The sequence below is a fragment of the Trichosurus vulpecula genome, chromosome 8 (assembly GCF_011100635.1).
Source record: "Trichosurus vulpecula isolate mTriVul1 chromosome 8, mTriVul1.pri, whole genome shotgun sequence".
In the NCBI taxonomy this organism is placed as follows: Eukaryota; Metazoa; Chordata; class Mammalia; order Diprotodontia; family Phalangeridae; genus Trichosurus; species Trichosurus vulpecula.
Window position 1 is genome coordinate 51,006,229 of NC_050580.1, and position 17,849 is coordinate 51,024,077.

The following is a 17,849-nucleotide window of genomic DNA, read 5'->3' on the forward strand; positions in this document are numbered from 1 at the left end:
AAAGGTTTACAGGAGAACTCAGCAGAGCAATCATGAAGGTAGGTCCTGAGGCTCTCATTCAAAGAGAAAGAGTGGGGAAAGCCCTGGATTAGGCTCGAGACCTGAGTTCTAGTTCTCATGCTCCTGCTGCATGGTGTGCTGGCTCTGTATGATCTTGGGCAGCTAGACTTGCCTCTGATGCTTATTAACTGTATTACTCTGGGCAAGACATTCAGCTTCTCTGAGGCTCGGTGTCTTAATCTGTAGATAGGGGGCTAGATTAGGTCTGGGGTTCTTAAACTGTGGTGCATGGACTTCATGGATGTCAGTGAGTCTGAAGGGGAAAAAAACCTGATATCTTTATTTTCATTAACCTCTAACTGAAATTGAACATTTCCTTCAATTAGTATTATTATTATTTTGGGTGAGGCAATCAGGGTTAAGTGACTTGTCTAGGGTCACATAGCTAATAAGTGTCAAGTGTCTGAGGCAGTGTCTGATTTGAACTCAGGTCCTCCTGACACCAGGGCTGGTGCTCTATCTACTGTGCCACCTAGCTGCCCTTCCTTTACTTATTTTTAAAAAACGATTCTGAGAAAGGGGTCTGTAGACTTTGTCACACTGCCAAAATAGGGCCATGACACAAAAAAGTTAAGAATTCCATGGACTAGATGGAACTAAGGATCGCTTTCAAATCAACATCTGGCATCCTATGATACTATGACCTCACCCCTCTGGGTCTCAGTTTCCTCATCTATAAAAGGAGATGATGATTTTCTTCCTTGCTGACCTACCATGACTATCATAAGGATTGTCTGAGGGGATGGGTTAGAAAGTGCTTTGGGAAACTAGGAAGCCAACAGGAGGGATTGTTGTCCAAAGGCTTTCCCTCGAAGGCGCAGGTGATGACAGCAGAAACGCCCTCCGTTCCTCCTCCCCTTCCTTGGATCTCGCCTCCTTTGGTCACACTCACCTGGCCCTCTCAGTAGCACGGATACCTCACAGAGAGCCTGGGGGTTGGGCTCAGCTCAGGGGCCTAGGTCATGGGAGTGCCAGGGCCAGAAAGCAGAGGTTCCCTAGCCCATCCATCCCTTTTCTTGAGGGCCTCACAGGAGCATACATTACGGAATTGTACCTTCTGCCTCAGGGCAAGCAGCTCACACTTCATCTGGCTGAGCTCCAGAGCCTTCTCCCGCTTTTGGAGCTCCTGCGCCTGCTCCTTCAGGGTCCCATGGGCCGTCCGCAGGTGGCCCACCAGCTCTGCCTGCTGCTGACCACTCTCTAACAAAGATGACCGAAGGTCCTGTTCTGACCTGCTCCAGCTCTGGAGGGCCAGGGCCCTGCTGTTGACCCGGCTGCCCGTCCGGTCCAGAAGTTGGGGTAGAGAAGCCCGACGTCTGATGAGTGGGTTTGAGCCTTTGCTGAAGGGGTCACAGAATGATGGGCTACAGAGGAGAAAGGAGATAAATAGGGAGCAATGCCCTGGAAGAGAGGGTAGGACCTTGAGGTCTGGGTCTCCTTGCCTCCCCTTCCCAGCTATAGCTCCTTTGCTATCACTCACCTGGCCTCAGTGGCACGGATGCCTCTCAGGAGGCTTGGCGATTGCGATCTGTCTAGGCACCTGGAACTATGGGAGTGCCATAGGTAGGAGGGGCTCCCAGACTCCAGAAATCCAGAAGTGGCCCTCAGGGGACTCTGAGTGAGGGGAAGAAAGCCAAGCATCATTAATATCATCAGCATCAGCATCACAGTTCCTTAAATACATACATACTTCTGAGGGATTCAGGAAGAAATGACTATGCCCATTTCGCAGACAAGGAAACTAGGGGCCTGAGAGTTCAAGTATGTTACTCATTGTCATATAGCAAATCAGAGGCAGGACTAGAGCCCAGGTCTCCTGAATCTCTCAAGGTTCAGTCACAGGATTCCCTTGGGGAGAGGAGCCTGGTAGGGCTGAGGCTAGGACCAGAACAGGGATTATCTGGGGTCCTGAACCGGTCAGTCAGGACTTCTGTCCCCTGGAAAGGAAGATTAAATGCTAACAAGGGTAGAGAGGAGGGAGAGGAAAAGGGAGAGGGAATGTTGGATCTATTATTTTAGTTAAAAGTCAGTCCTGGGATTTTAGTTATAAATGTCAATGGTGGGGACATGGCCAGCCCGGAGCTGGCAGAACTGGAAAGTCTTGAAGTTTCCTGCCCCTTCCTGAGGGTTTAGGGCTCTTTTGGGGACAGTAACCATCTTATTCACCTCAGGCAGGTCTCAGTGCAATGGAATCAGAGAAGTCAAAGCTGAGCCCAATGGGAAGAATGGCAGGTGGGTGGGGAAAACAATTTCTGGGCTAGGAAGCCAGCTCCCGCTGCACCTTGTAGGCAGCCTTTGCTAAGAGTGGCTCTAGAAAGTCTTTTTCAAAACCCAGCCTTCATTTCTACCCTAAGAGAGTCTTTGGAAGATGGGCAGACCTTGGAGTGGCCCCGGGGCACCTCCATTGACCTTGCCCTAGAGTGGCCCCGAAGTCTCCCCAGGAATGAAGGACCCTTGGCCAGGCCTTGGAGAAAGCTGCCATTCCTGCTGTCATGGGAGGGCGAGCTGGGATAGGTGGCCCAGCCTTGGAAGGACATGCTGTAGGGGGAGCCAGGAGAGGAGGGCGTGAGGCCTCTGGGGCAGCCAGGTGCCCACGGATATCTGGTCTAGACCCAATTCAGGCACCTTCCAACCTGCCATGAGAAAAAACAAACAAACAAACAAACAAACCAAAAAAACTCCACTCTGAGTAAGCCGATGACTGAGGCCCTTCCCCCTTCCCAGACCAGCCCGCGAGGGCCCATGGTGCATTGTACTGCCAAGCCTCCTGAGGTGGAGACCAGCCAACTTTGTCTTCCATCCAGGCCTCTGAGTTCATTGGCGTAAGGACCTTCCCATGAGGAAACTCTCTCTGCCAAGGCAGATCAGCACCTGCTCTGCCACAACAGGCTTGGAGAGTTTCCAGTCAGTCAATATTAAGGCCCTACTATGTGCCAGGCACTGTGCTAAGCCCAGGGAAAGGCCAAAGAGAGCTGGGGCTCCCAAGGAGCTCACAGTCCAATGTGGGGAGACGACATGCAAATAACTCTGTACAAACAAGCTATTGGGAGCTTCACTTGCCTCCAGACCTTCCTGGCACCAAGGCTGTCTCACTCTTCACTACACTAGGCTGCTTCTCAGATGTGCCAGGGACAAATAATGTGTGTCTGAAAGGAGACAAGGGGCCAGAAGATCTGAGCCAGGGAGCAGATGCTTCTTGAGAGCTTGGGGGATCCAGGGAGGGCGTTTACAAACCCCAGATGATAAATGGGAGTTGGGAGGGAGTTCTGCAGCTTGGTGGGCTCAGAGAAGATGACCAGAAACAAGAAACTTGGAGGGCAGGGATACATCAAGGATGCTGAGCAGGAACTGTGTCCCCAGAACACAGGAAGGGCCAGTTTGGGGAGTTTTGTGGGCAGAGTCCAAACGCTCCACCAAGTCTGGGTTCAGGTGACCATGAGGAAAATAGGATTTATCTGGAATCAAGGAGCAGTAATTTCCCCAGAGTCAAAGTTGCTGGGCTACTTTTTGTGGTAGCTGCAGACTGGAAAGGAAAGTGGGTGTCCATAGATTGGGAAATGGTTCGACATAAAAGAAGATACTATTTCTAAAGCATTTTGAAAACCTTAAAGCACTATAGAAACGCCAGCTATCATTGGTTTTTTTAGCTTTTTTTTTTTAGCTATCATTGTTATCACTGAACAAATTGTGGTCTATGAAGGTAAGGTAACATTATGTCATAGGAAACAAGGAGTGTGAGGAATGCAAAGAAGCATGGGAAGATTTGTATCAACTGATGAAGAACAAGGAAAACACATTGATCATAACATTGTAAACAAACAGGACAATAAAAGAAAGCCAAGTTACAGTAATGACTAGCCTTGGTCCCAGAGAAGAAATGAGGGAATGTATCTTCCTCCTTTCTGTGAACAGGCTGGGGACTCAGGCTATGAAATGCTATTAATAGTATTAGGTGTGGTCACTACTACTGTCAGTTTTGCTTAACTGTTTTCCTCTTGACCTTGGGAGAGGATAGTGGTGAGAGGAAGGAGGTCTACTCACAAACAACTATGATATAAAAGCCAAAGGCATCAATGAAACTTTTTTTCAAAGGAAGAAAAGAAATAGGTCAGCATTCAGGTGAGGACAGAATAGCCTCAAATACTTGCTTATAGAAAAAAAACAACCAACCTGGGGCATTAAACAGGGACTTTTTGAAGTAATACTGGCTCCCATTTTTCTAGTATTTTAAGATTTTGCAAAAACCTTTCCTCATAACAAACCTGTGAGGGAGGTGGTACAAGTTATTTTTATGCCCATTTTGCACAGAGAGGTTAAGTGACTTGTCCAGGGTCACCCAGCTAGGGGTTGAATCTAGATCTAACGTTCTTTCTATTACTCCACACTGGTCCCCAGACTCTGCAATGCTTCCAGCTGAGCCAAGTTAACTTAGGGATGTGATACTACCCCCATACAGGGAGACCTCTAACAAGCTATTCTGGGACCAGGGGCAAGCATCAAAAAGCATGTCCTCAGGTCAACTTTGGAAGACAAATTTGATTAGAGGGAAGTAGAAACCCCAGGATAAAAGGCCCCTTGGGTGGAAAGTTCCTCAAAGCCACTGATGGGGGGTGGGGAGGAGGCAGAATGGAGCCTGGCCAGAGTGTCTTACCCAGGGGCAGCCATCTGTTAGCTTCTGACCCTAATGAATTATTCTCACTAATGGGGCATTAAGTTTAGTTCTTTCCTCATTATTGAAGGAATGTTGGTGCAATCAGCACCCTCCAAATATTGGTGCCCTGGGACAAGACCCCGGTTGGACCACCTTAGTCACAGTTTTGTATATAAAGTGTGTGCCTTGGGAGTTGAGCCTCCCCCCACCCACTCTTGCAGCCCATGAGGTGGGGGTGGGTTAAAGGAGTCTCTGTTCTTTACACATCTGGCTCTATGTCTTTATGGTCCTGTGGGAAAAGTGATGGGGAAGAGGATGAACTAAATAACCTTTAAGGTCCCTTCATGCTCTACACCTAACATCCTAATCTCTGGAGAAAAAAAAAAAAAGAAATGTCTAGAATTCATATTTAGAGAAAGTCCTTCCTTGGAGGCAGTGGATAGAGGACTGGGCTTAGAATCAGGAAGACCTGAGTTCAAATCCCACCTTAGACACGTACTACCTGTGACCCTGGGCAAAGTCATTTAACACCTGCCTTAGTTTCCCTAACTATAAAATGGGGATTATAACAGCACTTACCTCACAGGGTTGTTGTGAGGATCAACTGAGATATTATTTGTAACATGCTTAGTGTGGTACCTGGGGCATGGTAGGCACTTAAATGTGTGTTCCCTCCCTTTCCCTTCTTCATCCATCTCTAATAGAGGCAGCAGAAAATGAAACTAGCTAGCCAGCTAGACTTACACGTAAGGGGAACAGTTAACTGCTTAATTGTGCGATTCTCAACGACTCAGGGAGATTCACCCAGCCCGCCACCTCTACCCCATCATAGCCTATTAGACCTTGGGAGGAGCTTGGAGATCTTGCAGTCCAATTACCTCATTTGACAGGGAACTAAAGCTCAGAGAAGGAGGGGCCTTGGAACCACAGATCTAGAACCAGAGGGACCTCAGAAGCTGGCTACTTTGGTCCTGTGATTTAACAGATCAGGAAATTGAGGCTTGGAAGGTTACCTGTGTCTAAAGCAACATAGGCAGTGACTGGCAGAGATCTCCTGCCTTTCAGTCTAAGGTGTTTTTCATCACAAGACATTCCTTCCCACCTCAGCTGCCTGGTACCTCAAAGTACCCTCAAGGCTTCTTCCCTGGAGCCCGAGATGCCAAGATCCCCTGGAAAGGTCATGCTTCAAACAGCTCTCTGCCACATCTCTCCAAGTGAAGGAGCATTACAGCAGGATTTGCTGGTGAATCACAAAAGCCCTGGTTTGAGTGTATGTGTGGGTGGGGAGTCGGGTCAGACTGAAAGCAGAGAGGGTGTGGAGCTCTCCAGCAGCCGGGGATCTACTTCAAAGGTTCACCCTCCCAAGAGCCCAGGGAGAAAAACCAGACTCCAGCTGCACACTGATGGGAGAATCTAGCTCCTTGCTTGGGAATCAGAGGGCAATGCCGTAATGGGGAAAAGAGGAAGGCTTGGCAACTGGGTTTCTGCCCCACCCTCATTTCCCTTTCTTGCCCTTGCATCTCTAACACTTTCTTCCCTCCATTCAGGCCCACTAGGCCTGTGCTTCTCTCCTCCCTACCTCCCAGCCCCCGCCCCAGCACCCAGCCCTGCTCTCAGAAGAGACTTTGATATCAGCTGAGATCAATTATTGTGATATCTCAAAAGAGTATTGGTCTTGGTCTCAGGAAATCTGGGTTTATATCCCAGAATTAACACTTACTAGCTGTGCTAACTTAGGAAAATCACAACCTCTCTGAGCCTCAGTTTCTTTATCTGAAAAATGGGGATACTATTCCTCGTTACACTCTATCTACCTAACCAGTTTGCTACAAGGCAAGGACTTTGTAGGGCACACAGGTCGAGCAGTGAATAGAGCTCCAGTCTTTGAGTCGGGAAGACCTGAGTTCAAATCCAGCCTCAGATACTTATTAGCTTTGTGACCCTAGGCTAGTCACCTAACTCTGCTTTCCTCAGTTTCCTCATCTGTAAAATGAGCTGAAGAAGGAAATGACAAACCACTCTAGTACCTTTGCCAAGAAAATCCCAAATGAGGTCACAGAGAGTTTGGACATGACAGAAATGACTGAATGACAAACAACAAGGACTCTGTAAAGTTTGAAGCCCTATTAAAAGTGAGTTATTAGTCAGTGACCTCTTACTGTGACTCATTCAGTCCCTAGGCCCTCCCACCTAAGGGCCTTGTACATCCTAAACCTGAGCCTTCCCTTGAGGATGAAAAGTTCCTTTCGGTGGCAAGGGGATCACGGGCCAGGGAGAGATTTGGGAGGCACCTCCCCCACCCATCATGTATTTTACTTCATGGAAGATTTTGCCCTTCTGAGCTTTTGAGAAGCAATCCCTTCTGAGCTGATCAGAACTTAAGTTATCATCCCTTTCAAAGTATGTGATTTTAAAAGGGGAATTTTGAAGGTCTGAAGGAATAAAGCTCTAATACTGGAATCTAGTAACATATTAAACCAATAGGACAGATATTTGAATCATAGAATCTCAGAACTGGAAGGGACCTCAGAGGCCTTTCTACCATATATCCAACAAATACTCATCTAGCCTTTGCTTGAAGACCTCTGGCGATGAGGAACTCACTACCACCCACAGGGGCCTATTCCACCCCTGGCCAACTCTCATTGTTAGGAACCTTTCCCTCATATCCAACCTCAGTCTGCCTCCATTCCCTGTTCTGCCTTCAGAGGCCAAGCTTTTTCCATGTGACAGCCCTTCAAATATAGGAAGGCTGTTCTATCAGATTCCCCCTAAATCTTTTCTTCTCCAGGGTCAATGTTTCTAGTTCCTTCAAACTGATGCTGTAAGGGCTTGGTCTCCAGTCCTCTTGCCACCCTGACTGCCCTTTTCTGGGCATGCTGCAGCTTGTCAATGCCCTTCCTAAAATGTGGTGCCTAGAGCTGAACCCAATGAATCAGGTACACTCTGACCATGGCAAAGGACAGTGGGATCACGACCTCTTGTGGCCTGGATTCTCTGACTTTCTCCATGGAGCTGAGGATCACACTGTCTCTTTTAGGGAGGCATTATGGGAGTGGGGGCCCTTATATCATAACATACAGTACACTACTTGCTGTAAGGCTGACCTGACTCAGAGAGAAGTTCATTTGGAACTGGAGTCACCAATCGACTTCTTCAGCTTTTGGGTCTTACCATAAGCTCCCAGTGATTGTTCAGGGCTGCGCCAGGGCTGAGGATGGCTGGGTGAGAGAATGGCATGGACCCAGGCTTACCTTCTCCTGGATTTAGCTCCTCGGGGCTAGAGGGTTCAGGTCTCTTAGAGTAGAAACTCCTGAGCCTTCCCAGCTCTCACAATGCTTGGGCATTCAGGGAGCCATAGTAACCCCAGGCAACAAGCTCCATGTAAACTGTCCTCTCCCATTGGGATGGTGAAACTACAGCAGAGGGGGGGGGATGGGGTGGAGGAGGAAGAGAAAGAGAAAGACAATAAGTAGGTCTTGCCCTCCCACAGCCCCAGTCTTTGACTTGATAGAGCTAGTTTTATTGCCACTAGTACCTGCCAAGGTCACACTGAGAATGAGGCTAGCATGGCCCTGGTCAGAAGCCAGATTTCAGAGAAGGCTAGAAAAGTTACTCTTTGTCTGAGGATTTAAAAGTTGTATGGAAGAATATGACTGGATTCGGAGTCACATCCTGAGTTCAAATCCCTGTTCTTAGCACTTGTGAGCCTGTGGACAAACTGGCCCCCCACTCCAGGCCTCAGTTTCTTCATTTGTAAAATGGAGGGGCTAAGTCTCTTCTGGCTCTAAATTTTATGATGTGTGATCTTATGATTTATTCTGAACTTGATTTCACTTTAGATGGGTCACTCCTTGAAGGAAGTGGGGAAATTTAGCCTGTACAAAAGAAGATTCAGGAGAATACAATAACTGTCTTTGTTTCTTAAGGGCTGTCAGTATGGAAGAGGGACTGGACTTTTTCTACTTAGTCCCAGAAAGGCAGAACTAGGAGCAATTAATGGGAGCTATGAGAGGGCAGGATGCTTTAGGATGGAACCAGGACTATGATGATGATAACAACATGATAGATTCCCAGAATCACAGATTATAGGGACTAAAGAGGTCATCCTCACCCCCCATTTTGCAGAGGAGAAACCTGAAGCCCAAAGAGATCCATTGACTTGCCTAAGGTCATTTGGGGACATTGTGGCAGAGCCAGAATTAGAAATCAGGTCTCTGGAGCCCCATTGCAAGGGTTTACTTTAGTCATCTGGAATTATGACCATAAGGATGGCCAGAGTTAGGTCAGAAGCCTGAGGCTGCCTTCTGGAAGATACTGGAAAGAACAGCGTTCTGAGAGTCAGGAGTCCCGGCTTCCAGCCTCACCTCTGCTTCTTCCGAGTGAGCTTGAGGAAGTTCCCTCCCTCCCTCAGCTCAGCTTCAATTTCCCTCTTTGTACCAGTACAGTGAGACTGCTCATTACATTCCCATGGCTGACATCCTCATTTAGGGCTTTCCACCTCACCTAGCCTATTGCAATCACCTTCCAATTCGAATCTCTGCCTCAAGCCTCTCCCTAGCTGTAGTCCATGCCCCCCTCTGCTGAGCTGCCAACTTGATATTCCTAAAACCCCTGCTCGAGAAGCCCTAGTGCTTCTGGGAGAAAATGCAAACTGGTCGGGTTGATATTTGAAGCCTTTCACAATCTGGCTCCAGCCTGCCTTGGCAGGCTTAGTGCACAGAACTGCGTTTCATATATTTGTTGTTCCAGGCAAACTGACCTAATTTGCTCAGACCAACCATCCTCTCCCCACCCACTTGGGTGCTTTTGTAACCCCATGTTACCCCATACCTGGAAGGCACTTACTTCTCCCTCACCTCTTAGACTCCCCATCTTCCTAGAGGGCTCAGCTTAAGGGCAGCCTCCTCCAGAAGCTTACTCTGAGGCCCAAGTCACTGGTAGTACCTTCCCCAGCTCTCCTGCTTACCCCTGGAAATGACTTTTTCTTGACTTCTCCTTGTAGATGTCATTCCCCTCCCCTTCCTCAAAAAAAAAAATATGTGAGCTTCTTGAGGGTAGGGACTGGTTTTATCTTCCCATTCTCGGTACCTAGCAGGGCCTGGCTCAGAGTTAGTTTTTGGTAAATGTTTATTGAATCCATACAGAATACTGGGGGGTTGGACTTTATAATTTCTATGGCCTACAATCTTATATTCTAAGAAATAATTCCACCAGGAGGCTTCCGGCTTAAGGAGGAGACAAGGGTATCTGTGGCATGCCCTCTGCAGATCAATGGTGTAGTAACAAATCCCCTTAAACTTAAGGCATGCATTCTGGCTGAGAGAGAGGGAGGGCCACAGCGAAGGACAGGACCCTGGGGAAGGGAACTCCAGAGGCTGGGGGAGAGAACAGCTGCCACCCCTAAGGATATGCATCATGCCTCCTTCCAAACTGCTGCCAGAATGGGGTTGAACAGTAGTAATTACCTCTGCTCAACCTTCTGTTGAACTCTTCCCTGATCCTAGGGAGTAAGTATAACAGAAAAGTAGGGAGGCAGACAGAGGACATCCCTTGCATAGCCCTCCTCCATGTTTTGAAAAAATATATTTTTTGATATCTTTTGTTTTTATATCAACTAGATTTCCTCCTTCGTCCTTTCCCCCTTCTCCTTCTCAGAGGACCATCTCTCTAGAAAGAAAGGAAGGAAAAAAGGAGAGAGGGAAGGAAGGGAGGGAAGAAAAGAAGGAAGAAAGGAAGGAAAGAAGGAAGGAAGGAAGGAAGGAAGGAAGGAAGGAAGGAAGGAAGGAAGGAAGGAAGGAAGGAAGGAAGGAAGGGAAGAAGGGAAGAAGGAAGGGAGGAAGGGAGGGAGGGAGGGAGGAAGGAATTTTAGAAAAGCCAATCAACATTGAATTGAAAAAACTTGGCAAATATAAGGCTCTACACCAGAGCTGTCCAAAAGGCAGGCAGTGCAATTTATGTAGCCGCCTACAAGCATAGAAATTTACATAAATGCTTTAGTAAACGAAGCACAGAGCTCTCACTAAAATGGCAAATCAAAATATATTGTCTATTGTTTCAATAAAAACCTAAGGTTGGACAGCCCTGTTCTACACCCATGATTCCTGACCCCTCTGAACTTGAGTATAAGGAGGCGGTTTGTCATATCTATTCTTTTGGAGCCAGGCTTGCTCTTTATAATTCTGCAGCATTCAATTTCCATTGCTTTGCATACACTGTTGTGGTCCTTATATCTATTTTTATATTGTTTCAGTCCTTCTGTTTTTACATTGTTGCAGTCCTTGTCTGTTCTTTGTTGTAGTCCTTGTACCTGTTTTTACATTGTTGCAGTCCTTGTACCTGTTTTTACATTGTTGCAGTCCTTGTATCTGTTTTTACATTGTTGCAGTCCTTGTACCTGTTTTTACATTGTTGCAGTCCTTGTACCTGTTTTTACATTGTTGCAGTCTTTGTATCTATTTTTTTCTGAGCTCTGCTTCACTTTGCATCAGTTCACGTAAGGCCTTCCACGTTTTTCTGTATCCTTCTTGCTGTTATTTCTTACAGCAGAGTTGTATTCTACTATGTTCATGTACCACAACCCTTCCCCACTAACACCTTTAACCTGGAAAAGCAAAGGTTCAAGGAGAGGTGATACCTGTCTTCGAAGCCTGTCACTTAGAAGGATTGGATTTGTTCCCCTTGAGCTCAAAGGGCAAAGCTAGGGGAGATGGGGTATAACTCACAAAAGACTAAATTTAGGTTTGGTGCTGGGAAAAAACTCCACAACTTCCTAAAAATTAGAGATTTAGCAACTAATTGGGTACAAGAGTTGAGTTGAGGGAAAGGCAATAGATAAAGAAGATGGAGTTTGTGAATCTGGACAAATAACAATAATAGCTAATATTTATACAGCACTTTAAGGTTTGAAAAAAAATTTTGCAGGTATTTTCTCATTTGAACCTTACCAGGACCCTGTCAAGTTGAAGCCAAGCAGAGTAAAGTGACTTGCCCAGGGTCACACATCTAGTCAGTATCTAAGACAGGACTTGAACTCAGGTCTTCCTAACTCCAAGTCCAGCACACTATCCTTTATGCCACCTGTTGTTATTGCTGTTCATTCTTCATTCTCAAAGAGGACCAATGACACTAGCTGCTCACAGAAGGACGGTGGTATCCTTTATAGAAATAAGGAAGTTTAGAAGAGGGGTAGGAAAGATAATGAATTTTGTTTTGGACATGTTAAATTTGAGTTGCCTATGGAACATTGTGTTTGAAATGTCTGTTAGGCAGTTGGTGATGGGGGAACTATAAAGGTCAATAGAGAGACAGGGACTGTATATGTAGGGACTCATCTTCAGAGAGAAGATAATTGAGTGTGTGGAAGCTAATGAGGTCACAAAGAGAGAGAAGAGAGAGAGCTCAGGGTACAGGGTCTTGAAGTGTACCATAGTTGGGGGGGAGGGGATGTGACATGGATAATGACTGACAAAGGAGACTGAGAAGTAACAATCAGAGAGGTAGGAGAGCAACCAAGAGAGCACAGTGTCACAAAACTTCAGAGAATTATCCAAAAGGAGAAAGTCACAGGATCTTACAGTTGGAAAGAATCCCAGGGGCCATCAACCTCATCCAAGCAGAGATCATTTCTATATCCCTGACAATTCTTCAAACAGCTTCTGGTACATACCACTTAGTAAAGTTCATTGACTGATTTACTGACTTAAGGTTTTCATCAGTAGCAAACCCACTACCTTCTGAGGCAGTTCTATCTATTTTGAAACCCCTCTTTCATTGAACTTAAATCTACTTCTCTGAAGCTTCTAATCATGCACTTTGCCCTCTGCCCTCTGGGGCAAAGCAGAATGAGTCTAGTCCATTTTCCACATGACAGCCTATTAAATAATTGAAAACAATTATGATGCCCTTCCCAAAGCTGCTCTTCTCTGAGTTAAACATTCCTAGTTCTTTCATCTGATCCTCACATGGCATGATTTCCAATGCCCTCCCCATTCTGGTTGTGATTCTTAGGATGATCTCTCTGGTTGACCAATGTCTTTCCTACAATGTGGTGACCCAAACTAAACATGGTCTCCATATGAATTCTGACCAGGGTACAGTGGGATGGAGTACAGGGATTCTACCCTTTTTCATGCAGGGTACCATACTTACATTAGTGTTGCTGAAATACATTAGCTTTGGGAGCTACCATGTTGGCTCTCATTGTGCTTCAGTTCCACTGACACTGGTATATTTTTTACATAACCAGCTCTCTAGTCACATCTCCCCCACTAGGGAGAGTGGGGGTTCATATCTCATATTTAACACTCAGTAGATGTGTGACCCCAAGCACATCATACTCAGAGTCCAGCTTTTTTTTTCCAACAGAAAATGGGAATAAGAACACGGGTATTACTGCACCTATCTCTATGAGGCAAGTATTTTGTAAGCCTTAAGGTGACATAGAATCATGAAATATATAAAACTGGACATTTTAGTTCATCAATCCAACTGCACAACACAGGATTTGAGAAAACAAAAATGGATGCCATTCACCAAGAGCTCCTTCTTCTCCCTGACTCCTCATCTCACATCACTCAAACATCTTCCCCACTATCTCTCTCCTTTGCCCATCCCATAAAAAGGTGGCCTTTCTCTTTGCCAAGGCCAACCCTTCTACGAGTACCCTCCTGTTTTGTACTACTGCACTTATCTCTGTGATTCGATAGGAGTCCTTTCCTGCCTCCCCTTCCCCAGATACTAGTGCCATCCCTCTGAGGTGATCTTCCTTTTATACCATATCTATCATTTTTGTTCCTAGTTGTTTCTCCCCTGGGCCTGTGAGCTCCTTGAAGGCAAAGACTGGCTTTTGCCATTCTTTTAATCTCTAGGACTTAACACAGTTCCTGACACATAGTAAGCCTTTTTAAATGCTAATTGAGTGACTAACTGGTAGAGAACTTCCAGGTCCGGAAACTGCCTATACTAATGTGGATTATCATCTTCTCCCCCACCAACTAGCAAGCCAGTTTAGTTAAAGTCACCCTGAGGGAGAGACAAGATGCAGTATATGGCAGGGAAGTAAGACCACCACCTTGACTACCATCTCCCTTTAGACCCTGATGGAGACAACCCAAAAATAGCAGCAGCCCAGCCTGCTCACAGCTCTCATTCCAGGAATGAACAATTAATGAGATGTAACTTCTTCTTCTTCTTCCTCCTCTTCTTCTTCTTCTTCTTCTTCTTCTTCTTCTTCTTCTTCTTCTTCTTCTTCTTCTTCTTCTTCTTCTTCTTCTTCTTCTTCTTCTTCTTCTTCTTCTTCTTCTTCTTCTTCCTTCTCCTTCTTCTCCTTCTTCTTCCTCCTCCTCCTCCTCCTTCTTCTCTTTCCTTCCTCTCTTTCTCTTTTTAGTTCCAAATTCTCTCCTGCCCCCACCCAATGGAAAGGCAAGTAAAACAAAACTCATTACAAATATGTATAGTTGTGCAAAATAAATTTTCTCATTAGCCATGTTCAAAAAGAAAGAAAAAAAAATAAAGAGAAGACAATATGCTTCATCTGTACTCTGAGCTGATCAGCACTCTAACTGGAGATGGATGGCACATTTTATCATGAGTTCTAGTGGTTGGTCATTGTGTTAGTCAGAGTTCCTAAGTCTTTCACAGTTGATTATCCTTACAATGTTGCTGTTACTGTATAAATTATTCTCCTGGTTCTGCTTACTTCATTCTGCATCAGTTCATACATGTGAGAAATAATTAATATGGACCTCTATTCTAATCATTATTAATCAATTTGATATGATTCTATAGGGATAGTGATTATAATTTCTATATATTTAGCCCCAGAGCTGTAAGCTGAAGATTGCAAGATCATTTGCTTAATCATAGGAAGCTAACTAGGGGCCCTCCACCCTTTTTTTTCCTCATCATGGTGACCAAGCCCAGTGTGGTGGAGATGACTCAATTACATGAAAAGTCCTCCAATTTATTTTTGTATCTCTGGACCATTCTGTCTTGTCCAACATGAACAGGTTATCTTATTTTTTTTTGAACGGATTACACTTGACCCAATCTGTGACCCCCCTGCTAATATGTCATTTTTGGCCCTCGAGAGCAAGGTCTATAAACCAATGAGATTCTGTATTTTATCATGCCACTTTTGCATATTTGGGTATCAAACTCTATAAATACAAGGTCCTGGAAGGAGGCATCTCAGATTGTGAGGAAGATTTGAGGTCCACTTCATTAGAGGGGACCATGGAACCTTTAAGAAAAGTGCAATTGGCTCAGAGTTCTGACTCAGTCTCTTTTATTGTAGGTTGGACAATTTTAATCCACACATACAAGTCTTCCCAAGTTTTTATGAAACCACCCCCTTCACTGATTCTTGCAGCACAATAGCATTCCATCACATTCACATACCATAACTTGTTCAGCCATTTTCCAGTTGACGGGCATCCCCTCAGTTTCTAACCCTTTGCCACCACAAAAAGAGCAGCTATGAATATTTTTGTACATATGCGTCCTTTCCCTGTTTCTTTGATGCACAGTTAGTAGTCTTTTGGGCATGGTTCCAAATTGCTTTCCAGAATGATCGGACTAGTTCACAGATACAACTGTGCATGAGTATACTAATGCCTCTCCATCACTTACCATTTTCCTTTTCTGTCATCTAAGACAATCTGATGGGTATGAGATACTACCACAGAGTTGTTTTGATTTACATTTCTCTAATTTTTAGCAATTTAGAGCATTTTATATAACTATTGATAGCTTTAAGTTCTTCCTCAAAACCTACCTGTTTACATCCTTTAACCATTTGTCAATTGGGAAATGGCTATTATTCTTGTAAATTAGATTCAATTCCCTATATATTTTAAAAACTAGACCTTTATTAGAGAAAATTATTGCGAAGATATTTTTCTTCCAGCTTCCTGCTTTTCTTCTAATTTCAGTTGCATTGGTTTTGTTTATGCAGAAACAGGTTAATTTCATATGATCAAAATTATCCATTTTACCTCCTATGAATCTCTCTATCTCTTCTGACAACTACTTCTGCAGCTACTGCAGCCCCTGTCTCCTCAGTAGCCACAGTTACTGAAGACCCAAAAAAGAAATTTTCCATGACCAAAGTTGTTGGTATTGTCATATGATTCAAGATCTGAAGTGAGTATGGTTTTTATCAGTGGAAATAATAGTAAATACATTACCATTTGCTTGGTTGCCATACCCTAAGAACCATTAAACCCTTACATATGAAATTTCCTACACGTGTTGTCTTCCTCAGAAGGTGAATTTTTTGAAGGAAAGGGCTATCTTGCTTTTCTATTTATGTTCCTAATGCTTAGCCCTTGGCACATAGCTTTTTAAAAAGCAATTTTTCACTCCTCCATTCCTTTCTTCCTGTGCTTCTGACTCTATGGACTTCATCACCCCCTTCTCCTTGGGTGACCCCCTCCCCCCAGCTTTTCAGCTATCTTGTGTGTATTGTCTTCTCCCATTAGGATGCAATCTCCCTGAGGCTAAGGAATGCTTTTCTTTTTATTTAAATCCCCAGAGCTAAGCACAGTGCCTGGCACACAGTGCCTGGCACACAGTGAGCATTTAATAAATGCTTATTACCTGTTGTTACCTTATTCATTTGTCAACTGCAGCTTATAGTTTTAAATAGTTGCCTAGACCAGCAGAGTCAAACTCAAATAGAACCATGGGCCACTGATCCATACAGGATCCCTGCAGGCCACATATTGACTTAGTTTTAAAATCTAAAATTATCCATATTTCATTGTCTTTTTATTTATTTTGTTAAATATTTCCCAATTACATTTTAATCAGGCTGTAGCCGCACTCAGGAGTGTTAGGGCCACATGAGGCCAGCAGCCCACATGTTTGACTGGTCTAGAACATTGGGAAGTTAAGTGAGTTGTCCAGAGTTTGTGTGACGAACTCAGGTCTTCCTGACTTTGAGGTTAGTGAGCCATCTGCTATGCCTTGCTGCCTCTGACATATACAAAAGAGATACAAGAATCCTGGGTTTGGAACCGGAGGTCTTGGGTTCAAATCTTGATTCTGTATGACCTTAGGTATGTCATTTAACTAATCTAAGCCTCAGTTCCTCCAGACCAGAAGACTTCCAAGGCCCCTTCTAGCTCTAAATCTATACTCCCATGACTTTTTCTTCTCCTGGTGAGATTCTTTCTGTTAGAGTCAATCCCAGCTTGAGAAACTCCACCCCCAGGTTACCATTGCCACCATCTATCTTCTCCACTCATTCTTGTGTGCTGCTAAAGAATGTCACACTATTCTGTCCACCAGGTCTACTAAAATTTTATATTATCTATTCTTTATTGCACCCCACCTATTATGATGCAATTATTTTGTTCTTTCAAGATTGCCTCCTTCTAAAGCTTACTACAGCAACTATTCCAAATTTTCTTGTCTTTTCTCAAATTCCCAATAACAACTCTTGTTCTCTCTCCCTCTCTGCAAAGGACCCATGACTTGTCTCTCCTTCTAATCAGTGCCTCAAAACCCCTTTACCCCATTCCCCATTCCCTCTTGAGGGCTCCTCTTCTTTTGCTCTTGGTTCCTTCCCTCCAAGTCTTGACTAAGAGCCTGCCACCTTGATCATTCCCTCTCTCATCCACTGGCTCCTTCCTTGCTACTGACAATGATGCCCAGGTCCCCCACCCCACCTTTAAAATTTTGTCACTTGACTCTCCAATCTTCTCAAACTTTCTTCCTCTATCTCTCCTCCCTTTCATAGCCAAACTCCAAGAAAGGATTGTTACATTCTTGTGTTTTTATTTCCCAGTTGCTTGTCAAGCCCCTTGTAATCTGGTTTCAGATCCTGTCACTCAACTAAAAATGGTCTCTTTAAAGTTTCATATTTTGTTGATATCTTTTTTAAGCATCACTTTTATTTTCAAATATGCCCCTCTTCCTCCCCTCTCCATAGAGCCACATTTTATAACAAAGAGTAAAAAAGAAGAAAAAAAGAGTTCATCAAAATTAATCAATTCAGGAACCTAGTTTGACAGTAGACATGCTCCATGTCCACAGTCCTTCACCTATCCTAAGGAGACAGGGAGGAAGGTGCATTTTCTCATTAGGTTTTTGAAACATTATTGGTCACGGTATTCCAAGAATCTCTTTTTTG